This window comes from Bidens hawaiensis, unplaced genomic scaffold, assembly GCF_021521415.1.
Source record: "Bidens hawaiensis isolate Kalapana, Puna unplaced genomic scaffold, B.hawaiensis_p1.1 tig00012813_1, whole genome shotgun sequence".
Lineage (NCBI taxonomy): Eukaryota > Viridiplantae > Streptophyta > Magnoliopsida > Asterales > Asteraceae > Bidens > Bidens hawaiensis.
In genome coordinates this window covers 524691-551006 of record NW_027492066.1, presented here as the reverse complement: position 1 = coordinate 551006, position 26316 = coordinate 524691, and the positions used below count along the sequence as shown (strand labels likewise).

General features: G+C 34.6%; 2 pseudogenes; both read right to left on the bottom strand.

Moving 5' to 3' along the window:
* Window positions 1-9923: 9923 nt before the first annotated feature.
* LOC143542257 (UDP-glycosyltransferase 88B1 pseudogene) lies at window positions 9924-11303 on the bottom strand (annotated as a pseudogene).
* A 10656-nt stretch (window positions 11304-21959) lies between these two features.
* Window positions 21960-23354, bottom strand: LOC143542256 (UDP-glycosyltransferase 88B1 pseudogene; annotated as a pseudogene).
* Between the last annotated feature and the right edge of the window lie 2962 nt (window positions 23355-26316).

The window sequence follows — 26316 nt, the reverse complement described above, 5'->3', positions numbered from 1 at the left end:
CACTCTTTTATACAACACTTTAATTTGTATAAGTTACTATTTTATTATGTTTTTTTTATAATAAATTATACAAATTCGAAATAATAATTTAATTTGGTATAAAAATCCGATATTTAACATAAGTATATATAAGAATGTTCGCAGGGTTGAAATAAAACAATTGTTTTTAAAGGATTTATAAAATATGCATGTCCCGTTTAAGAAGCAAACAATGTAAGTATTTTTTTAGGCGAATTGGATTTTAATAATCCCAACTTAATGCAGTTGGTCGATAATAATTCCAACTTAAAAAATAGCTGTCATCGGTTCTAACTTTCACACAGTTTGTTTTCATTGGATCCCTGTTAAAAAAAACTTAACGGCATTAATTTTTTTTACAATTTCAAATTTATGTTTTATGGATTTCGATCGGAATGAGGATATGAATCGATTGATGTAAAACTTACCTTGAAACGGTGCTCAAAACAGCTTGAGTTTTGTTAATTAAAAGTTTACACATCGGAATTGAAGCATCCGTTAGTCGTTTGGACCACCGTTTTGAGATAATTTTTACATAAATCGACTCGTATCCTTATTCCGAACGAAAGCCCTAAAACATCAATTTGAAATTTGGAAAAAACTTAGCGCCGTTAATATTTTTTAATGGCGATCCAATGATAACAAACAGTGTGAAAGTTGGGACCGGTGACAGCTATTTTCTAAGTTGAGAATTGAGATTATTATCGGCAAACTGAATTAAGTTGGAATTATTAAAATCTAATTTGCCTTTTTTTCAATAGTAGTGGGGACAGGTCAACAACGTTGACTAGATTCAAGTGTGTATAAATTCGAAATATTTAATATGATTGAAATAATTAATGATTTGATTTGTTTATACTGTTTTGTTATTGACACACATGTTTGTATGTTGCTTGTTGTGGGGTTGGGGTCACTTCGAAATAGAATCTTTATCCTCATAGATAGATGTAATGTTTGTCTACATCTCATATGCTTTAGATCTTATCAATAACTTTTGTTATATGTAAGGGGATTTAGTGATTTATTGGGTACGTATGTTGTGTATTTTGTGTAGGTATGGGCACTTTGTGTTTAGTAATACGTACAGAAGGCTTGGTCATATATATGAATTAAAAGTTAACTTTTAGTAATGCTTTTCTTTTATCACTTCCTTTTTTTTTGGTAAGACAAGGAAGTGTGCCATAACTTTTAGTAATGCTTTTCTCTTACAGCAAAGGTGAAATAAAACGACTAAGCACATTCACATATCGCTTGCTGAATTGGTTTGTTAAAGCTAAAACAGGGTCGGCTCAACGAATGTGGAGGCTTAAATCAAAACAAGATTTTGAGGCATTTTCATGACAATTGTTAAGGCCTAAATTAAAAGTTTTGAACTCATAACCTATACTTTAGTAACAACCAAGCCTACCACAACACCAATACATTACTTTGAGTTTACTTTACCCATTATAATATATCTATATATAATGTTTTTTTAGACTTTGTGGCCTTAATTAATTCTCAGCCTAAAGTCCTACCTTGTTTTCAATGTCCCACGAGCCACCCCTGGGCTAAAGTTACAGTTTACAAATTATTGTCTTTATCATAGCAACCAAACTAATGTTTTGATGTGTTTTCTAGTTTCTTGATAGTGTTTATAGATGAAATGAATTTCTCTTTGCCGTTTAAAAAATATTTGTTTTCTAAACGTCCAAATTTAAACGTAACTTATAGGAAACAACTCGAAATAGACCAAATTCCTATGCGACTTAAACCGAACTAATAGAAGACGACTCCAAATATACCAAAGCCCAAGCCCGGTTTTAAAATGCCAAAATGAAACAATCAAAACAGGAGCACTAAAGGAACAAACCCCTTTTCTCATGAATCAAGCATCTATGAATTACCAAAGTGTGTTACGAAATTGTCATGACTTCGACTATGAAATGTTTAGGTTTTGAAGCAACAAATAACAAAAGAATAACAAACACGATCATATATTTCAAGACGAATGAGTAGAAACTATGAGCGGAAAAAGGTTTGTCATCCTTATTGATAGTTAACCAATCACTAATTACAAGCGGAGTGTTTGGTACTATAAAGGGTCTTCGAAGGGCGATTTCCATGGAAGTTTTGAAGCTGGTTGCCTTGATCACCACTAATGCATTCATCTTCTTTAATGGTAGGTAACTTCCTTTCCATGGTTGGTCGTCGCTCTAACCGAATCAGTCTTGGTGGTGCAGCCTCAATTGTTTGCCGACTACCACTGGAACCGAGCTGCCTAGACATCGCTTGCTTACTTTTGGCTGTGTATACTATACAAGCTCTATCTTGAATGATAGCAAACACCTGATAGCCACAATTTATAAGGATAAAGCATGCCCACTTGGGTCCTTCTTCATATTATATAACAAATTGTCGAATTGATTCTGAATTCGCCTTCTCGAACATCTTCCCACATTATATTTGGTAAAAGCATGGTCTAAGAATCTGGTGCCTGATTTTTGTAATGGGTTTGAACTTATCAGTAAAAGGAATTAAACCACTTGTTTTGTTGATCATTTGTAAAAGCATATCACATCGACCATGGAGAGTAAAGATGTTACGTTCGATGTTCGTGTAAACTTAAATGTCACAAACGCGTTTTGGACACTTTGCTTGCGGCGCACTAAGAGGATGAAGGTTAAAAGTTTGCTTGGTGGAAGTAGTACCTAATGAGAATTCTCTATGTAGGTAATAATAAATAGTTGTAAGCTTTCGTTGACTAAACAAACGGTATAATCAAAATCTACCAAATCACTTGTGCTATGATCTTCTACATGTCTCCCCGTTCCATAGTCTGGATTATGTTATTCATCACGTAGCATTCAAACTGAATTACTCTATAAAGAATGACATTATGCTGATACTTCTACATATTATGGGTAGCGTAGGAAACATCTTAACAATTATTATTATTATTATTTTGGTTTTCAAAATAGCTAATTCACACACCCACTAATTATGCTCGTATATGTATATCTTTATCCTCATTGAAACTAGAACCATAACTTGATTTAGAAAAAGAAAACACCACCATGTATATGCACCGATGCACTAGGCTACAAGCCGTTTTATAAACGTTATTAGTCGACACGAAAGTCATCATGCTAAAGATTAAAAAAAAAAAGAAGTATTACCATTATAAGAATATACATATCTTAAATTCATAGGATTCATAAGATAACGATTTTAATTTGGTGTATGGTAGACCATTCAAATTGGCAAAATGTGGAATTTTGTTTTGAACTCATTTTAACCATAAAAGAAGAATCAAATTATTCCCCACCTGTCCTCTTCAAGAATTCCTTGATTCCCATTAAAAATATCATATCTTAGTCATGGGTTCACTATTCACAAAGATAGAATATATAACTATGAAGCAATATTCTATAGGAATTCGTCTATTCGTAAATCAAAGAAAATCTAGTGATGATCAATTATTGCGACATGGTATCTTTGAACCTCTACACAAGTTTTTGCTTATAAATTCTCAATATGCTTATATCCATAGAACGCCTAGACTAAGACATACACCTATCATACAATAGCTAAATGTTATGGTGAACTATCTAATAGGTCTAAATTATACATAAATTATATAAATATATTTCTTACACTTTAAATTATTTTTACTTTTTAAGCTTTTTTTATTTAATATTACTTCTAATTAGCTCATATTTTGATTTTAAAGGTTTTAAGAGACACCAATTTATTATGGAGTACTAAACTTGAGACCAGCGGGTGAATAGATATTCGAATAGATTTTATACATTAATATTGCTATTATTATTATTATTATCCGCCTTTTAACGTAAGTTATATAATTTAATGATAATATTTATTTACTTTTAACAATGAAGTGAATATAGTAGCTTCAACAAAGAAAAGGATGTATGGGGTTATGGGCTTCAAAATGAACAAGGTAAAAAATCAAGTGGGCTTCATTTGTTGGAAAAAATCATTTATGATTGAATTAAACGGTAGCACAGCCCATGAAATCCTTAAAGCCCTTTAACAAAGTGAACGAGAGAATTAAATGAAGGGCTTATCTCGTGGGGAAGCAATTTTACGTGACGGCGTCAAAAATAAATTTAAGGTAATGTTTAGCTACGCATAAACTAAAACACTAATGCAAAAAAGACTAGGTTAAAAAATCTCACCAAACATTTAAATAGATAATATAAAGTTACAGAAAAGTTATATAATAATTTATTATAATAAAAAAGTACACAACAAGCAACGCTCACATTAAAAATATCATGAGTTGCTAAGGCAGCGGTTGACCAATGGTCGAGTTAGTTTCAAGAAAACAACTGGAGAGGAACCGTGGTCCTCCACCGCAACCTTTGTCTTTCACTCATCTCCGAACCCGTTCTCTCACCAATCTCCCTTCTTCAAAATCCATTAACTTCCTAACCGTCTCCTCCATTAATTCATTGCCTCTCCAGTCACATACCCATCCGCCAACATTGCCAATCATAATGCCAACTTTATTTCCTTAACCAAAAACATCATACTTAGCTTTTGCTCAGCGTACAACGACCATGCCACCATTGGCACACCACAAAACACTGCCTTAAGAGACGAGTTACACCCACAATGACTTACAAATCCACCTACTAACTCATGAGAAAGCAGTGCCAGCTGAGGTACCCAGTTCTTTATCAATAAACCCTTATCCTTTATTCGGGATAAAAACCCTTCCGGAAGAATCTTATCAGAATCAAACTCTTTACCACCTACACTCGGGTTACGCACCACCCACAAAAATCTTTGCCGCTTTTCTCTAATCAGACAGCTATTTCCGCTAATTATAACATAAGATAAATAGTCATATGTCGGTGCCACAGAAGTTAGAAAGCAAATACTTCGGCCTTTTAGATAAATGCTTTGGAAATTTTAGCAGTTGTCACATAGTGGTGTGATGGGTGTGTTCTTTTGATAAAATATAGCCTGCTTATATGCCCGAAATATGCCCGGGTTCGATTCTTAATTTTCATAAACCTCAACTCTGATTTATTGTGCGTGTTAATTTGACACCACTTTTCCACTAATTTTTCCATTTCCTTTTTCTTTTCCACTAATCTTTTCCCTTTTCTTCAACTGAATCTTTTAATTGTATGCATGCATTTAATAATCTGCAAAAACAATAGTGAAGCTTCTGCCCCTTTATATTTCGATTTTGAAGGTCAATATTTGATTTCGTTTCTTTTATTTTCTTTGAATGTTACCACATATGTTTAGCTCTACTGAGCATAGTAAATTTGATTGTAGGTTACTGTATTTAGTTTTACAGCTCGAACGTTGTGGCTGTTATTATATTTAAGGTAAAACTATTATATTTAAGTTAGGTTTAGGACGTTGGTAAACACGAGCATTATCAGTAAAAACACGGGTGTTGGTAGCACTCCAACGTTGAAACCCCGGCGTAGATAAAAACTCAAGTGTTATTGGTAAAACTCGAGCATTTACGGTGGTGAGTCGATGTGAATTCAATCGATATCGGTTACGAACGGCCTTGGCGTAACGCGCCAGGTTGAAAACTAGTTGTTCTTTTTTAAACACGCCCAAACTCCCAAAGCATATAAACACTACACTTTTACTAGGTTGTGTTTTCAGCCATTTTAAACACGCGTTGTCATCCGCATCCCCATCATTGACACTAGCTATCAAAGGTACAATGAGACAAGGAGACGGACTTGGACCGTCAATGATGGATTTACCATCCCTGGGAGATTGAGCAACCCTTTCCTCTAACTCTGAGAAGCTAATGTCATGTGTAATGGGGCGTCAGCACCAAGTGACCATTTAAAGTGGTATTTGGTCATGCCACCAGCCCACCATTAAGCCTTCCACCATGGCACAAGTGACCAAGTGAATAATGCTGGGTGACCGTGGTCACATGCCTATGAAACACTTGAGGTTTAAAATTTAATTAATTAGAGTGGACAGTTCTAAATTATATCGAAGGCGTTTCTGATAAAAAATAAAAAAAATAGTGAATCATTGCAAACTAAATTATTGGTGTTTCTAATAAAAAGATTAAAAAAAATTACTCATATTAATTTATTTACAAATTTATCTATCTAGCACCTTAATATTAGTTAGGTGATTAGGATGTAGAATATAAGGTCAGGGTTCAATCCCTATAGAATGTAACATTTAGCCATTAAAAAAATGTTACTAAGTCAAAACTCCCTTTTGCACAACTCTACAAGTAAATTGCAAGGTTTAGGTACACATAAACTAATAACACTAATATAAAAAGGTCAAGGATAAAAAAATCTTACCAAACTTGTAAATAGTTCATACAAAGTTACGAAAAAGATGCATAATATATAATTAATTAATTACGATAAAAAATTTACACACCGAGCAACGCTCACATGAAAACATGAGTCACAGATCGGTCCATGGTCGAGTTAATTTCAAGATATCAACTTGAGAGGAACCGTCGTCCTCCGTCGCAAGCTTTGCCTTTCTACTCATCTCCAAAACCCGTTCTCTCACCAACCTCTAGAGATGGGCAAAAAAACCGGTTGGTGAACCGGTTCAACGGTTTAAACCGAAAACCGGTTTTTACAAAAACCGGTTATTTAAAAACCGGTTTGACCGGTTTAGTAACCGCCGGTTCGTATATCGGTTACAAGTTCTAGAGAAAAAACCGGTTACTGAACCGGTTATGGAAAAAACCGGTTAATTTTAAAACCGGTTATTATGAAAAAAACCGGTTATTAACCGGTTATTTTTAAAAAAAAAACCGGTTAATTAAAAAAAACCGGTTATTAACCGGTTCTAACCGATTTCTAAACCGGTCCTAACCGGTTAGACCGGTCCGAGTTTTGCACCAAAAAAACCGGTTAATAAACCGGTCCGGTTATTTAAAAACCGGTTTTTTTTCCAGGCCAAGAAAAACCGGTCCGGTTATTAACCGAACCGGTTTTTTTAAAAAAAACCGATTTGTGCACCTCTACCAACCTCCCTTCCTCACCATCAATTAACTGCCTAATCGTCTCCTCCATCGCCTCTTTGGTCATAAACCCACCCTCGGACATTGCCAACCATAATGCCACCTTTATTTCCTCAACCAAAAACACCCTATTCAACTTTTGTTCAGTGTACAACGGCCATGCCACCATTGGCACACCACTAACCATGGCCTCAAGAGATGAGTTCCACCCACAATGACTCACAAATCCACCCATTGAATCATGACAAAGTATCGCTGGCTGAGGCGCCCAGTTCTTCACCACCAAACCCTTATCCTTAGTCTGGGTTAAAAATCCTTCTTGAAGAATCTCATCAGGATCAAACTCTTTACCAACGAAACTCGGGTTATGCAACACCCACAAAAATCTTTGCCCGCTTTTCTCTATTCCGACAGCTATTTCCACAAATCGTTCCTTTTTAAACATGCCCAAACTCCCAAAGCATAAAAACACTACACTTTTACTAGGCTGTGTATTCAACCATTTTAGACACTTGTTTTCATCAGCATTCGCTTCATTGCCACTAGCGATCAAAGGCCCGATAAGATAAACAGGCGGACTTGGACCGTTAGTGATGCCTTTACCATCCCTCAGAGATTGAGCAGCCCTTTCCTCTAACTCTAAGAAGCTGTTTACCATGATGCCAGAAGATTTCGCCATGCTACTAGAAGTTTGTAATACGTTTTTGTACGAGTTACTTTCGCGATCAAAGCAAGTTGTGGGCATGTAGGAAGTATGAATCTGAGGTATTCCTGGAATATTAAAGAACATATTTAGATATTTAATGCTTTTAGATGTTGTTTTGTGAATAGTTGACAAATACAGCATCACGCATAGGTCAGAAGCTGCACATAGTTTCCCCTTTAGTACTCAAAACATACGCCCAAGTTTTTCTAGTAAATCATCTACAAAAACCAACACATACCTCTTATTGCTTAGAGAGTTCAGCTTAAGGGCCCACAAAATATCAGTATGTACCAGCTGCAACTTATCCGAAGCATGCCACTTGCTTTTCTTGAGTATCTTTACACGATCTTACTTTCCGAGTGTGCAAACTTCACATACCCCGGTTTTCTCAGCCACCTTTGAAAGCCCCTCACCATATTGAATTTCATAGTTCTAAGAACTTTATGATTCACATGGGCAAATTTCTATGCCATATATCTTCTTCCATGGACACCTTCATACAAGCGGTTGGTTCACCTATCTTGACAAAGATTGGAAACATCCTATTCCTTGTCATTTCAGATATCAGAAACAACCCTCTCATAGGGTGATACACCTTTGCTTTGCCTCCTTGAAACACAAAAGTTACCTCTTTCTCTTGAAGTTGCCCCACACTTAGAAGATTTGAAGTTAACTCAGGGGCATAATAGACTTTTGTAATAACTTGACATACTCCATTCACTAGCAGCCTCACATCTCCAACACCTTGTACTTCCAAACTTTTATCATTCCCTGGTCTCACTAAATGAGAGAAATTATCCAGCTTTACAAACCATGACTTATTTTCCAGTCATATGATTTGAACAAGTTGAGTCTAGAAACCATATCTTCTCTTTGCCTTCTTTTAACGATTCTGACTCGGCCATTAACACCTTCTCTTCATGCTGGAATTTCTCGATATTAATTTCAGCCGTTAAATTTAGCTCTTCATTTTCATCAAATTCTGCATAGTTCACGGCCTTATATTCCAAAGGACACTCATATTGAAAGTGTCCCAACTTGTGGCATCTATAACACTCCACCGTGTTCTTATCAAACGAACCCCTACCTCTTCCTCTATTGTATGAAGATCTTCCTCTTCCACAACCCCTACCACTTGAAGCTTCTTGTTCTACCTTGAGTTCTTGTTCTTCCGTTGACTTCTTCATCAACTTCTGCTCATAAACAAGAAGAGAGCTCTGCAACTCATCTACAGACATCTCATCTAGATCCTTGGATTCTTCAATAGAACACACAATGGAGCTGAAGTTTTCAGTGAGTGTTCTTAGTATCTTTTCGACAATGGTAACATCGGTCATCTCATCTCCACACGACCTCATCTCATTGGCGATAACCATCACTCTTCCAAGGTAGTCGGTCACACTCTCTCCGGTCTTCATCTCAAGCACTTCGAAGCTTCTACGGAGTCTTTGCAATTGTGCCCTTTTCACACGAGCACTACCTTGATATTTGATCTTCACATGGCGTCCCAAACTTGTTTAGAGGTTTCTTTTAGGGTGATTGTCTTCCGTATTGACTTATCAATAGATTGGAAAAGATAATTCAATACCTTTAGATCCTTCAAATTGTTTTCTTCATAATTCTTTCTTTGAGTGGCAGTGGCTTGCTCTCGAGGCTTGATCTCAGCATACCCATCGCTCACAACACTCCAACATTCTTTGGATTGAATTAGATTTTTCATGACCATACTCCAGTGGTCGTAATTTCCGTCAAATCGTGGGACATGGTAGCCTGGAAGTTACTTCCTCCTTTTGCCATTGCTGAACATCTTCTTGATTACACTAATGGTCGATTTGCGCTCTAATACCACTTGAAGTGTCAAGTGCGCAAAGAGAACACAGAGATTTTGAGTGCATACGACTTCATTAATCAAAGGTGGCCTTAAATAGGCAAAGAATACAACGTTCATATGCAACTAATAACTAGAAAATAAGAAACTAACACAAATAAATGAAGACTCAAACAAACCACTGACTAGACTTTGGAGCCCATAAGACTCGCTTATTCTAAACAGAAAAGAAATATCGAAACAATAAAATAACATCTTTAATTTCTCATGCTCACGTGGGGACACCTCCATACTCCAATACAAACGTCTTATTTAAAGTTAGGAAAAGGAATGCATTATTATTAGAAGTTACGCAATGACCAACACTACTAGTCACCAAGTCACATGTCGGTCCATGGTTTAGTTAACTTCAAGAAATCAAAACGAGAGCAACCGCCGTCCTCCACTGCAGCCTTTGCCCTTCCACTCATCTTCGAAACTCGTTCTCTCACCACTTTCCCTTCCTCGCCATTCATTAACTGCCTAAATGCCTCCTCCACTGCCTCGGCACTCACAAACCCATCCGCCGACATAGCCAACCATAGCGCCACCTTTATTTCCTCAACCAAAAACACTCTATTCATCTTCTGCTCTGCATACAATGGCCATGCAACCATCGGCACACCACAAACCACTGACTCAAGCGAAGAGTTCCACCCACAATGACTCACAAATCCACCGACTGACTCATGACAAAGTATCGTCGGCTGAGGCGCCCAGTTCTTCACCACCAAACCCTTATCCTTAGTCCGGGTTAAAAACCCTTCCGGAAGATTCTCATCAAGATCAAACTCTTTACCACCGAAACTCGGGTTACGCACCACCCACAAAAATCTTTGCCCGCTTTTCTCTAATCCAATGGCTATTTCCGCCAACTGTTCTTTTTTAAACACGCCCAAACTCCCAAAGCATAAAAACACTACACTTTTCCTAGGCTGTGTATCCAGCCATTTTAAACACTCGTTTTCATCCACATCCGTTTCATTGCCACTAGCGATCAAAGGCCCGACAAGATAAACAGGCGGACTTGGACCGTCAGTGATGGATTTGCCATCCCTCAGAGATTGAGCAGCCCTTTCCTCCAACTCAGAGAAGCTGTTTACGATGATGCCCGAACATTTCGTCGCTATGTTACTGGAAGCTTTCAAGAAATTTTTGTACGAGTTACTTTCGCGATCAAAGATAGCCGTGGGCATGTAGGAAGAATGTAACTTAGGCGTCCCAGGAATATTAAACATGATGTTTAGATCTTTAATGCTTTCAGATGTTGTTTTATGGATAGTAGTAAAATATAACAACACACAAAGGTCAGAAGCAGCACCCGTGTGAAAGTAATAAGTGGGTAAGTCAAGACTTTTAGTGACTTGAAACGCTGCATTTGAAAAGCAATCAAGGATGACGCCCTTGATGGTTGATTTTTGGGAGATGGTTACGAGGGTGTCATGCACGACCGGGTTGTAAAGCTCGGGGATCCCGAAAGCAGTAGAGAAGCCTTGGGGAAGAGGGGTGGGGGGGAGGTAGTGGAACTTTATGAACGGGGTGGTGGCGGTGACAGTACTGATATATTTATCAGTGGAGCCTGTCTCATATGGTGCGGGGATTATTAAAATAATAACGGAGAGTGACGGGTGGTGGGTGTGGATGAGTTTACCAATCTCGACCGTCGAAACTAGATGGCCGATTGCTGGAGACGGATACAGAATAACCGTAGAGGATTCCATTTATGGTCGATGGAAATAACAGTAAAGATTGGGCTAATAAATAAGGGAATAAAAAGCCATAAAAGTGTACTTGACGAGTTGACGGTACTCTAGCTCTTGACATATTATAAATTCGTACTGCATACCAAGTTGTACCTTCTGCAATGAAATTTGTATACCACTCTACATCTCCACGTGTACCTCACCGCTTCACGTGTTCTTCACCGCAAGGTAACAACCACCGTCCTCTCTCTCTCTCTCTCTCTCTCTGAGTATAACAACCACCGCTTCCACTTTATTGCATCTTCAAGACGGTGGCGATGGTGACTGTTTAGTCCTCGATCTCCGATTAATCCCGTCACTATTGCCGGGTTAGATTTACGGACCCTTGGTGGCGGTGATGTGGTACCATTTAGGAACCCTAGGCGACGATGCAGTGGTGACTGTGATTGTTTATGATGGTGCCGGACCTGCCTGTGTTGTTGTCGGGTTCCAATTAAAATCCCTAACGGTGTTTGAATATGGTGGTGACGGAGTTGTTTGTGTTTCGTAGCATTTTTGCTTAATATTATGCCGTTCTTTGTGTTGCGCAGATTGATGGAGTGCTTATGGATGGGGTTTCTTTGACATGGTTTATGTTTTGTGATTTTGGTGTTTGACGTTCCATTCGGTTTTAATTACTTTATGTATGCTGCTAATGTATAGTTCAATGTTTGCTTAATATAATGCCGTTCTTCTGCTCTAGGTATCGTCACTGTCGTTTTCCCAGCTGCAATCTGTTATATACAACTATTTGGACTCTTGCTTTACATATATCATGTAATTGTTGGTATCTAATTGCTTGCTTCTTTGATGGTGGTAATTTAAACATGCCTGATGCTTTCTCTATTGTTAGTTTGTTATTCGTTTTACTATATTTTGCATTCATTGATGATGTGTTTATTGAAATTTAGGATTGTTATGTTATAGTTAGCAACATTTTAGACTCATGCGTTACTTATATCATGTATAATATTACTTTGCATTCATTGGTGTTTTGTTTGGTTATGACTTATGACCATTGTTTGCCATGGTGGGTGTATTGCTCTATTGCTTCTTTCATGGTGTTAATTTAAACATGCGTAATTCTTCTTCTTTTAGCATTATTTTGCCTTCATTGATGTTGTGTGTATTGAAAATGAGGATTGTTCTACAATTGCTTTCGATGTGAATTTTTTGGCATTTATCCAATGAAATGCTTAACCATTTGTACAATAAACACATCTATATTTGCAGGTCTTTGAAGGAACCCCCCCCCCCCTGATGCCTTGACTACTTGGGTAGCATAAAGCAGCTATAATGCCTTTCCAAATTAGCGAACGAGGTCGTTTGGTGACTGAGGCTTGTAAGGTTCTTCGTGATCAAGCCTGTATCCAATGAACCGAGTTCCTGGTCATTGTTTTCTTGACAAAAATTCATTTGATGTCTTTCACAAGTCAACCTCCATATTATTTATGGTCACAGTTGAGTAAAGTTATTTAACATAACTTTTACTCTAATTATTAGGTTGTTATAAGACGAGTTTAATTTTTATAATTACCTCACTATTTTGTGGCAATGACTCATAATTTTCTATCACAATACTTCAATTTTTGCAGGTGTGAAGACTTAGCAGGGCACGCTAAGACCTAGCGCTCAATTTGTGTGTTAGTCATTTCATTTTTCTAAGTAAAAAGTATGTAAACTCTGTACATCTCCTTTCGTTGACCCAGGTAAACCTTGATCTAATGCAACACACAATACTAATGCAACTGATGCATTATAAAACGTAACATAGAAAACTATTGTCAATTGTGGACGAACGCTTGAAGCTAAATTTGAAGAACTTATGTAAGATGTTTCTGCTGAACTGAATGATAAATGATGTTGATACAAAGAACTTGGAGAAAATAATGCTTATTGTTGCATAGATGTTTAGTCACTAATGGTGTACAAAAAATTGCAATACAAGCACTTTTTTTTTGTTTTCTGTAGTGTTTACAATTTGTATTAACAAGGGTTTTAGCGCTAGGTAAAACATGTGTGATTACTTTGTGATTTGGGTCACATTTTGATTTGTTTTATATAGTTTGGTTATATGTTCACCTTTTTTTTTCCCTTTTGTCATTAACCCTAAACAACACCCAAATATCAAAAACTAGTTATTGTATATAACAAAAGTGTACAATGCACAAAATTGGTTTAGAGCAATTGTATCCATGTGTTAAGAGCACCTACCCAATGGTTACGGACTTACGTCTCCGTATACTCGATTTTTTCATTGAAATGGTAGGTTTTGGAAAATGTTAATGGAAAGTATGTGTATTTTTTGAGTTGTAATAGCAAATAGGCTTTCCTCCATCTTAGATAAAATTGCTTTATCAATAAAGATGCTTTTTGTCCATTTAATTTGGTGTAGTGGTAGGGAGTTTGAGTTTTTTAATGGAGACTCAAGTTCAATTCTCACTTACAACATTTTGGGGATATGGGTGGCTCAATGAAGGAAGACTGAGATTTTTGTGATTTTCAGTTCGATCCTAAGGGCATTCGGGTTTTACTACCAGTGGGTCTTTGGGCGGTGGGTTTTTCCCGAACTAGAGATAACTTGGAGGCGCTTAAGGGCTCCGAACGGCTGGGTTGGGCCAGCTGACGGTGGTCTTATGTCATTGGGTCACCCCGTCAAAGTATTTAGGCATTCTATGTTTGTTGGCCGTTCAAAAAAAATAATAAAGTTGCAATAGCAAATAGGCTCTCCGTATATCTTTTGAGTTCAATTTCTTTTTCAATAAAGTTGTTTTCTATTAATGAACTCGGTTATTAAGAATATTATATTTGTATGTAGATGCTAACAAATAATTATAAACGTAAATGCTCATTAATATTGAAAATTAAGAAACACAATAACGAAATATAAAAATATATATACGATTACAATCTACTCGATAATAGACACGTGAAGCCAAATGTAAATTTTGGGGGCAGTCTTCTAGCTATTTATTAATGTACTTGGTTATTAAGAATATTATTTATATGTAGATGCTAAGGGTATGTTTGGTTGGAGGTAATGGAATGAAGGGCTAATAGAATGGGAGGAAGAATTGAATGGACAAAGGAATGAAATTGATTATTACCATTCATTTTTCTTGTTTGGTTAACCTATAGGAATGAAATCGTTTTATTAATTTTTATTGTTTGGTATCTAAAAAAAATTGTAGAAATGAAATAGAAATAATAAAAACACTTCAATCTCAAAATACTTTTTAACAAAAAAATAAAAAAAACCTACAATGCCGACGGTGGTAGCTCCGGCAACAAAAATGGTGGTGGCGGTGGCGATGGTGGTGGCGGCGGAGTTGGTGGTGTGCCGATGGTAGTGGTGGTGGTGGGTGTTAGGCGGTGGTGTTGTTGAGAAAGTAGGGTGAAAGAGGAATTGAATGAAAAAAAAAGAAGGGGGGTAGAAAGGAATGGATTTGATGGAATGGGATTCCATGTATAATGGATGATTCCATTCCATTGAGCAACCAAACACCACTTTTTTCATTCCTACGTAATGAATTATTCTATTCCTACTGTCATTCATGCGTAACAAACGCTACCAAAGTGTTAACAAATAATTATAAACAAAAATGCTCATTAATACTGAAAATTAAGAAGCATAATAATAACGACACATATAAATATACGATTTCAATCTACTTGATAGTAGACACATGACTGTCAAATGTAAATTTTTGGGGGTACTGTTAGGTAGTGTTTGTTATGGAGTAATGAAAGGTGGAACGTAATAAGCCATTCCAAAGAAATGGATAAAAACATGTTTGGTTACCATGCATGAATGGAATGGATCATTCCAAATGAAATAAAACTCTTTCCATTTTTAGGATTTTCATTCCTTTGGGTATGGGTGTTTTTTTTTCATTCATTCATGAAATGAAAAAGTCAAAAAGTTAACATCATTATTACTATTATAAAATTATAATTATATTATTATTATTATTATTTTCTAATTATAGTTATTATATTATCATTATTGTTTTGTATATTATAATATAACTATTATTATATTAGAACTGTTACTACATTATCAATATATTTTATTTTTAAATTAGATGAGTTAACATTTCATAACGCATGTACAGTTTAACGATTTCGTTGTAGCACGAGGTCCTAAAAATACTTATTATGAATATTCATTTATTATTAATATTATTTATTTATTTTTTTATTATTATTACTAATAAAAATATTAATAATGATAAAGTGATTAATCATTCAATTCTTACATGGTAACCAAACATGACAATGGAATGGTAATGATCCATTCCTTTCTCCATTCCATTACCACGTCCATTCCATTCCATCATCTATTCCGTTACCCCGTACCAAACATACCATTATAGTTATTATTATGTTCTTTAATTTTCAGTATTAAATAATATTTCCATTCATATTTTTCGTTAGTATGTATGCATATCTATTTACCTATTCTAATAAAGTAAAATAACTGTGGATACGTGTTAGTTTGTGGTTAAACCTTATAACATTTTTCCCTCCAAATTAATAATTATGTTATAGATCAATAATTATTCACGTTCCTTTTACACTCCATATATATTATATCTATAACATGATTAAATTATTCACTTTCCTTTAAACTTTATTTTATTATATATACTATACATTTTTATAAAACTAAATATTATTATAAATTATAAATATATGCTTTAAATCTATTCATTTATTTTTTCAATTAATTTACTAAACTATATATATGCTAAAATGCAATAATATATACCATTCACTTTCATATAAAATAAAGTTTATCATAACCAGTTTCTCGGTTTTTTTATCAATGATTGTTTCAGGTTTTTTTGTGGGAGTTAAATTTGATTGTTACGGGTCAAAAATGGGTAATATGAGTATTTTTAAAAGTTTGAGAATGCAAGTAGATTTATCATCAAATTTGTTACGAGTTCAAAGTTTTGACTTGAAAATGTCAAAAAATGAAAGTTATAATTTTAAACGTGATTTAGGTTTCAAATTTATTTTCAATGACATTTTTGTTAATAATGAAAATATTCGAGATTTGGTTAATTAACTATTTTGCCCACAACTTTTAAAATTTAAGAAAAGACGGCGAATACTTTCGATGTGCTACCTCCAGGCTTATCAATGCTTCTGACTTTTATTAAATTTGAAACATTTGTGTCAGCATTGACTTTTTCATTAATGGCGATTAAAATGTAGTGTGTGAAACATATCATACAAAATTATTCTCAAGTGAAGCAAAGCATTCACAAAATTGAACAGGTTAACTTGTTATTTTTATGTGTTGTTATTATGGCAAAGTTGAAAAGCCCTCTCAAAATTATAAAAATCATTTTCATGGTGTAGCTCAGAACTATTATTATATGAAAAGTCTTTTTTGAAATTGGTTCATAACCAAAAATTTTTCAATTATATATATATATATATATATATGAAACCGAAAATCAAATTTCCAATAGATAGACCGTTCTTAGGTATGTTTTTACACTTGCGTTATTTTTATTATTTTATTAAGTTCATTTTTTTTTTGAAAAAAATCATTTTCTAATATAAATAAAATCAATTTATGTACATATAGTACAGATATAAGCATAGATGTAATCATTTTTTTCATATACATTATGTACTTATTTGTTTTATTTATAATTTTATTATTTGGATTATCTCATGTGTTACACGGGCTCTAAAGCTAGTGTGTGTATATGTAGGGTTTGGATCAAATACAAATGAAATTAGCATGCTAATTGTGAGAATCAAGTAGAGTAATTATATATACAAGTAGAGTAATTAAGTAATTACATCGTAGAGTAATTACATAATTACTCTACTCGATTCTCACAATTAGCACGTTAATTTCATTTGTACGTTAACATTCCCCTACACACACACACACACACTAACTTTTAGCCCACGTATTACGAGGGCTGGTTTTACATTTGTCGTTTATATTATTATGAATATATATTTTTTTAATTTTAATTTAGTCTATTGTTAGGAAGTTTGTCATATTCATTCAAAATTTATATAGTTAGTTTGATTCATTTAATTCTTGTTTATGTTCATTTTTGGAAGAAACATTGAATGAATAATCTATTTAATATTTTATATTTGTTCATTTACGTTCAATAAAGTGCGTTATTTAATTCGTTTATGTTTGTTTGTGTTGGTAGATACCCAGAGGCTCAAAAGTGTTTGTTTACTTTTGTTCATATATGTTCATTTACCTTTGTTCAATTATGTTTATGAACTGTTCATTTAAATTTTAAATTAGCAAACATACACAAACACAAACACGCGTATTACACGATGGCTTTTGAAAATTTATTGCTGTTAATGGTAAAGAAGTTACCTGGAAGGAAATCTACTATCATTGGCCGATGTCTTGACACACTTGACAGATTTGTCCCACGCATTGTGGTGGACACACAACTTAATTAGTTGACATTAGGCGAAGTCGATACTAAAGAATTTATTAACAAATTTCTTTAGTTAAATACTAAGTTTTACATTTTATAAGGAGTAAACTGCCATTTTCATCCTTGTGGTTTGGCAAATAATACGAATTTAATTCAAAAGGTTTATTTTTCGCATATAAGACGATCCACGTTTTCCAATTCTTGCCAATTACATCCAAATCACTAATCCCGTTAAATCAATCGTTAAGTCAGTGGCAGACATGTCTTTTCACTCTTTGGCAACGGTTGGGAAACATCAAGGACCTGATTGCAAAAAAAAAATATTTTTGGACGAAATTCGCAAATGTGACCAAACCTAAGGGACGATTTTAAAACCATATTATTATATTTTAACTTTCTCGTCTTTATTTCAAAACCATTACTTTCCTTATGGTAGATCGTAGATTCGAGTCTCAACGTTTGTACTGGATTGATCGAGCAGGGGCTTTTCTAGTTGGGGTTTCCTTATGGGTGGGTGGGCCAAATCATCGTGTGTCCACGTTATTTTTTCATGCAAAAGGATAACACATTTACCAAGGTGATTTCAGGTGTCCAGACCTTTATTGTTATTTAAAACAAACCCCCATTCTTTGCAACTGAGTAGATGTTGGTATTTTCAACCTTTTAGTTGATAGTTATGGTTAGTAGGAAGATAATCTTTCACTAAGCCCAAATTGTCATCATTGTTCGGGAAAAAGAAAAATTAAAGTGATGCCCCATCTCAAAGGCTCGCGAGTTCTAGTTGTGTAAAAATAATTTTAGATTTACTTTAAAATCATTTAGGCTATTTGTTCTATCTATTTTTCATGTTTTAAAAATAATCAATTATAAAATGTTTTTAAGATAGAGAAACTTCAATATTATCACCTTATGAGTAGTTACGAAAATAATACAATATTCTGATTATCAAGAGTAAGTTCTACTTCCACAACCAACCAAACTAAAGTGTCAAGTGCATAGAGAGAACACAAAGATTTTGAGTGCATACCACTTCATTAATCAAAGCTGGCCTTAAATAGCTAAAGAATACAACTTTCATATGCAACTACTAACTAGAAAATAGGAAACTAACACAAATAAAGGAAGACTCAAACAAACCACTAATTAGACTTTGGAGCCCATAAGACTCGATTATTCTAAACATAAAAGAAATATCAAAACAATAAAATAACATCTTTAATTTCTCATGTTCACGTGGGGACACCTCCATACTCCAATAATTCCTCCCCTTAAACAATACATTTTCAGCAATCTTGTTAAATCACACAAACACCCATAACTCCTCGAATTTCTTTAAACGTTACTTCCTTAATGGGCTTCGTCATCCCGTCTGCCATTTGATGCTCAGTACCACAGAACTCAAGTTGAACCACCTCCTTTTCAACCAACTCTCTTAGATAATAATAATGAACGTCTATGTGCTTTGTTCTTCTATGCATGACCGGATTCTTCGATAACTTGATAGTAGACGTATTGTCACATTGAATAACTAGGATAGAGCCCGTGTGATACACGGGTGGTTAAAAAGTTAAATTTAATAATATACATATGAACACATCTTATGGATTCATAAGATATAAATAATTTTCTAAAATACATAGATTAGAAAGAATAATTTGTATTTGTATTTTCAAAGTTAAAAAAATGGAAGGTTGTGAATCTATACCAATTAAGAAAAAGAGAAGACTAACATTAATTCATCCTAGTTGAGTTGGTAAGCCATAAACATTTAAAGTAAGGTAGTGAGTTCAATTCCCACCAACAACATATTTTTCTTTTTATCATTCATGAAGGGAAAATTATGGAAACTTGTACACTTGAAGAATATGTGCAGGGTTTAATTGAATGACATGTTGAAAAATTATGTTGCTTTAATATAATGGATAGATTACCGAACTTGTGGCTTCTCCCATTTCTTTAAGTAACCTTTTCATCCACACACAATGACATGCACACAAGCTCCCAGCTACATACTCATCTTCGGTTGTGGATAAAGTGACAATTTTTTGCTTTCTTGAACACCAACAAACTACTGAACTACTAAAAAAACACACATAACCTGATGTGCTTCTCCTATCATCACTATTTCTAGCATAATTGCTATCAGTATACACCATAAACCCTTCCTTCTTGACCTTGTCATACCTTAAACCAAAATTATAAGTACCAATCACATACCTTAAGATTCTTTTTGCAGCAAACAAGTGATCCTCCCTTGGTTTTGCCACGAATATTGAGACAAGACTTACCATGTACATAATATCCGGTCTGGTTATTGTTAAATACATGAGACTATCGAACAAACTTTTATACCAAGAATCATCAACCTCCTCCCCTTGTCCGGACTTAGTTAAAACAAACCCTGGCACCATGTGAACATGAATTGGGTTAGCTTCTTCCAGACCAAATCTTTTTACTATCTCCCTTGCATAATGTTCTTGACTCACAACAATGGCCTCTTCAGTTTGACTAACTTGCACTCCCAAAAAATATCTCATTTGCCCCAAATCTGACATATCAAACTCCTTTTTCATTGACTCTTTAAACTCATCATATATAATCTTATCACTTCCTGCATAGATTAAATCATCAACATACAAACTCACAATCAAGGTTTTATTAGTTACCTTTTTGACGAATAAAGTATGATCATAGCTGCTTCTTTTAAATCCGTCTTTCTTAAAGTAAGCTTCAATTCTATGATACAAGGCTTTAGGAGCCTGCTTCAACCCGTATAGTACCTTTTTAAGCTTATACACCTTTTCTTCTTCTCCTTTCTTTACAAACCCTTCTGGTGATGCACATACACGGTTTCCTTTAAATCCCCATGCAAGAAGGCGCTTTTTACATCCAATATTCCAATTGATAAACAATCCAATTTCTTATAGCAGCCACAACAAGAAACATTCTAATCGTATCCCATCTAGCCACTAGCGCAAAGACTTCACCATAGTCTACCCCTTGTTTTTAAGCATACCCCTTTACAACCAATCGCGCCTTATATTTTTCTACTTCTCCCTTCTTATTTAGCTTTGTTTTAAAGACCCATTAAACCCCAATCGGCATCACCTCAGGCTCAACATCCACCAATTCCCAAGTGTTGTTCCTCTCTGTGGCTTCTATCTCAACTTTCATTGCTTTTACCCATTTTTCTTCTTTTGTAGCCTCTTCGTAACTGGTTGGATCTTCCATAGAACTGAACATTATCATTAAATCATCTTCAGCGTAGTTGGTATAATAATCTTTCATCCAACTTGGTGCCTGTCTAATTCTGCCTGATCTCACAACAGGGGCAAAACCGTCATTATCAGTTTCACCAGAAACTTCACCTGTTGATCCTTCATTTCGAGAACCTGTTTCCTCCTAAGGTGTTGCATCTTCTACATTTTCCTCATCCCTATCCGTGGGAAAAGATTCAGAAACTTTTTCAACACTATCTTCCTCTTCAATAATCAATTCTTCCCTATCTTCCTTTCTTTTAGGGTGATTGTCTTTAGTATTGGCTTATCAATAGATTGGCAAAGATAATTCAATACCTTCAGATCCTTCAATTTGTTTTCTTCAATTCTTTCTTTGAGTGTTAGTGGCTTGCTCTCGAGGCTTGATCTCGGCATACCCATTGCTCACAACACTCCAACATTCTTTGGATTGAATTAGATTTTTCATGACCATACTCCGGTGGTCGTAATTTCCGTCAAATCGCGGGACATGGTAACCTGGAAATTACTTCCTCCTTATTCTGCCATTGTTGAACAGCTTCTTGATTACACTAATGGTCGATTTGCGCTCTGATACCACTTGAGTGTCAAGTGCGTAAAGAGAACACAAAGATTTTGAGTGCATACCACTTCATTAATCAAAGTTGGCCTTAAATAGCCAAAGAATACAACGTTCATATGCAACTACTAACTAGAAAATAGGAAACTAACACAAATAAAGGAAGACGCAAACAAACTACTAACTAGACTTTGGAGTCCATAAGACTCGCTTATTCTAAACATAAAAGAAATATCAAAACAATAAAATAACATCTTTAATTTCTCATGCTCACGTGGGGACGCCTCCATACTCCATTACAAACATCTTATCCAAAGTTACAAAAAGGAATGCATTATTATTAAAAGTTACGCAATGATCAACGCTTCCGGTCACCAAGTCACATGTCGGTCCATGGTTGAGTTAATTTCACGAAATCAACATGAGATAAACCGCCGTCCTCCACTGCAGCCTTTGCCCTTACACACATCTTCGAAACTCGTTCTCTCACCACTTTCCCTTCCTCACCGTCCATTAACCGCCTAACCGTCTCCTCCACCGCCTCGGCACTCACAAACCCATCCGCCGACATAGGCAACCATAGCGCCACCTTTATTTCCTCAACCAAAAACACCCTATTCATCTTCTGCTCCGCGTACAAAGGCCATGCCACCAATGGAACACCACAAACCACTGCCTCAAGTGCCGAGTTCCAGCCACAATGACTCACAAATCCACCCAATGACTCGTGACCAAGTATCGCCGGCTGAGGCGCCCAGTTCTTCACCACCAAACCCTTATCCTTAGTCCGGGTTAAAAACCCTTCTGGAAGAATCTCATCAAGATCAAACTCTTTACCACCGAAACTCGGGTTACGCACCACCCACAAAAACCTTTGCCCACTTTTCTCTAATCCAATAGCTATTTCCGCCAACTGTTCCTTTTTAAACACGCCCAAACTCCCAAAGCATAAAAACACAACACTTTTCCTAGGCTGCGTATCCAGCCATTTTAAACACTCGTTTTCATCCGCATCCGGTTCATTGCCACTAGCGATCAAAGGACCAACAAGATAAACAGGCGGACTTGGACCGTCAGTGATGGATTTACCATCTCTCAGAGCTTGAGCAGCCCTTTCCTCCAACTCATAGAAGCTGTTTACGATGATACCCGAAGTTTTCGCTATGTTAGTAGAAGCTTTCAAGAAATATTTGTAATGGCTACTTTCGCGATCAAACACAGCGGTGGGCATGTAGGAAGAATGTATCTGAGGCGTCCCAGGAATATTAAACATGATGTCTAGATCTTTAATGCTTTCGGATATTGTTTTATGCATGGTAGTAAAATATAACAACACACAAAGGTCAGAAGCCGCACTCGTGTGGAAGTAATAAGCAGGTAAGTCAAGACTTTTAGTGACATGAAACGCTGCGTTTGTAAAGCTATCAAAGATGACGCCTTTGATGGTTGATTTTTGGGAGATGGTTACGAGGGTGTCATGCAAGACTGGGTTGTAAAGCTCGGGGATCCCGAAAGCGAGGTCTAGGTAATGACCAGTAGGAGAGATGGTGGGGGGAAGAGGGGTGGGGGGGAGGTGGTGGAATTTGATGGACGTGGTGGTGGTGACGGTGTTGATGTATTTATCAGGGGAGCCTGTTTTATATGGTGCGGGGATTATTAAAATAATAACGGAGAGTGAAGGGTGGTGGGTGTGGATGAGTTTACCGATCTCGACCATCGAGACCAGGTGCCCGATTATCGGGGACGGATATAGAATCACCGTAGAGGAGGCCATTTCTTTTCTTTTCTTTTCTTTTCTGAAGTTAAAAGATTGGGCAAATAAATAAGGGGATCAAAAGTCCTAAAAGTGTACGTGACATGTACTTTAGCTGTTTGTCACATTATATATAGCAAATGCGTACCAATATTATTTATTATCTTAGAGCAATTGTGTCCATGTTTTAGAGCAACTACCCAATGGTGACGTGTCTCCATGTAGTCCTCATTCTTTTTTTTTTAAATCTTTAAAAATAACCATGTGGCGTCCTCATCAATGGAATTAACACCCTCGAAATGCTAAAAATAAATTATTTAGTTTGGAAAAATTCTTAATATGGACCTCTTAAAGGGAGAGTGAATGGTATTTGGTTCATAAATCTTGATTTTCAAAATGGATCAAAAAACATGGACTGGGGTCTGGGTGACACGGGCCAGAATTTGATATGGCTTGCCAAATTTTTGTGAATGTTGAGAGCGCAGGTCAAGTTTGTGAATAATGTTGATGGACACTGCTAAAAAATTTGAGGATCTTGAGAGAGCTGTCTATATTTTTTCTCACTAAATCTTCTTCTCAAAGCAGTCTTTCCAGACGGTTTTTTTATGTTTCATACCTGATCCGTACAAATTTTCAAAATCTTGAAAATTGTTTCTTTTGAGAAGAAGATTTAGTGAGAAAATATGGATGGCTCCCTCAAGATTTTCAAATATTTGGCCGGGTTCATCAACATTAATCAAAAACTTAGTCTGCTCCCTCAACATTTTCAAAAGTTTGACCGGCCATGTCAGATTTCGAATCTTATCCCAACGTGTCGCCACAGTCTAAACTTTTTGGGACATTTTGAAAATCTTGAATATTGTATGGCCATTTTATTTTTTTTTTTCTCTCTAAAAATATCCACTTTGAGAATTTTTCCTATTTTGTTTTAACGTTCCGGTCCTTATTTCTCTCTAAATATCTTGATTTTGACGGTTGTAATTATATATTGACATAATCAAGGAGAAGAGGGTAACGATTATTTTCAATATTTTTCTTCGAAAACCGACGTCTATTCTTTACAAGTAGGTAGTGGCAGACTTAGAAGTTTTAAGTTGGAGGGTCGCAATATAAACGCTTTACATTCGTTTGTATACATCAATAACTGATATACGCAGCTGGAGGTCACTCATAATTTTTGCATCTAACAAATTAAATTCTTTCAGTGCTTCACTTTGTTGTATAATTATTGTTTATTAAGATACAAGATATCTCTTGAAAAAAGAGAGAGAGAGACCACACATAAAAATACCAGAGAATCTATGACATACAATTTAAAAAAATAATAAAATATAAAGTAAATAATATATAATAACTTTAAAAAAAAATCAAAAACCAATTGCATATGTGTTTAACAATCAACCTATTTTATATATAAAAAAAATAACCAATGACACATGCCACTTGTATTCATTTTTAGCTTAAATTTTCTGCTCAAATTATTCGTCTATTAAGCATATTTATGTCAGTGTAATATAAAAACATATCAATCTATCATTTAATCAAATAGCTAATTACTTAAATTATATGGATTAAAAATATTTGGGTATTTATGTCAATATAATCAAAATATTTATATTTTTAATGAAATTAAATCTACCTTTTTTATTTAATCATTTATATACACTTTTGAGTGTAGGCAATGAATGTGGTAAAATTCAATAAACCATATTTATATGTCTAAGATTATAAAGACAAAAGGAAATTATGAATCAATAACAATTTTATTCTCACATATTCATTCAACCTCTATGAATCCATGGAGTTTTAGTCATCTCTTTCGAAACTGTAATATAAAAGTGTGTTTTATTCATTCTAATTTTATATCTAATTTTTTTATATCATTCATAATAAAACATCTTATCATCTTTTGTTAGAGTTCGTTTTTCATTAAAAATTGTAACTCCTACTTATAAAATCAATTGGTACATCTTTTTTGTGATTGTGAAAAATTTGCGTGAGTATACACCACGTATTCGTATGAATATTCCATTATAAAATATAATTTGAACTTATAAAACCATCTAATTTTATAAAATATAGATTTTTTTTAATTTAATTATTTAATTTCTATGGATTAATTGTATTTATTTCAAACATCACGTGCATCATACGGATTCTAAAGCTAGTGAAATAATATACAAATTTAAACTTCAATATATAGAAATAATGGTACTTTCACGTACTTGAAATAATATTTGATAAATAAAAAAGGGGAAAAAGATGCATTAAGATATATATATATATATATATATATATATATATATATATATGATTAGGATCATATGAGAATTTTTTGAGAATTCAGAACTTTGAGAACTATTTTGGACCACAATAAAACCCAAAAATAAAAAAATCATAAAACAAAAAAAAACACAAAAATGAAAAAAGTAAAAAAACCAAAGTTCTTATTTATCATCCTGGTTTCTAAAAAAAAACGTAAAAAAAAATATTTGGTTTAGCTAAATTATACACATATGTATAATATGTACACACATGTTTTTTTTCTTATACACATATGTATAATTTAAGATAAATGATAATGTACATATGTGTACATTACATAACTAGAGATTAAATTAAAGTATACATATGTGTATAGGTATAATACGAATTAAAAGGAAAAAAATAGGTTTTTTTTATTATACATATATGTATAATATGTACACATATGTATAATTTAACGTAAATGATAATGTACATATGTGTATATTATGTAAGTAGAGATTAAATGAAAGTATACATATGTGTATATATATAATACGAATTAAAAAGAAAAAAAATTCAGTTTTTTTTAATGAAACCGGAATGAAATATAAGAATTTTGGTTTTTTTACTTTTTTAAAATTTTCGGTTTTGTTTGTTTTATAATTTTTTTAATATTTTTTTAGAGGGTTTTTTTAGTGGTCCAAAATGGTTTTCAAAGTTCTCAATTTGTCAATGG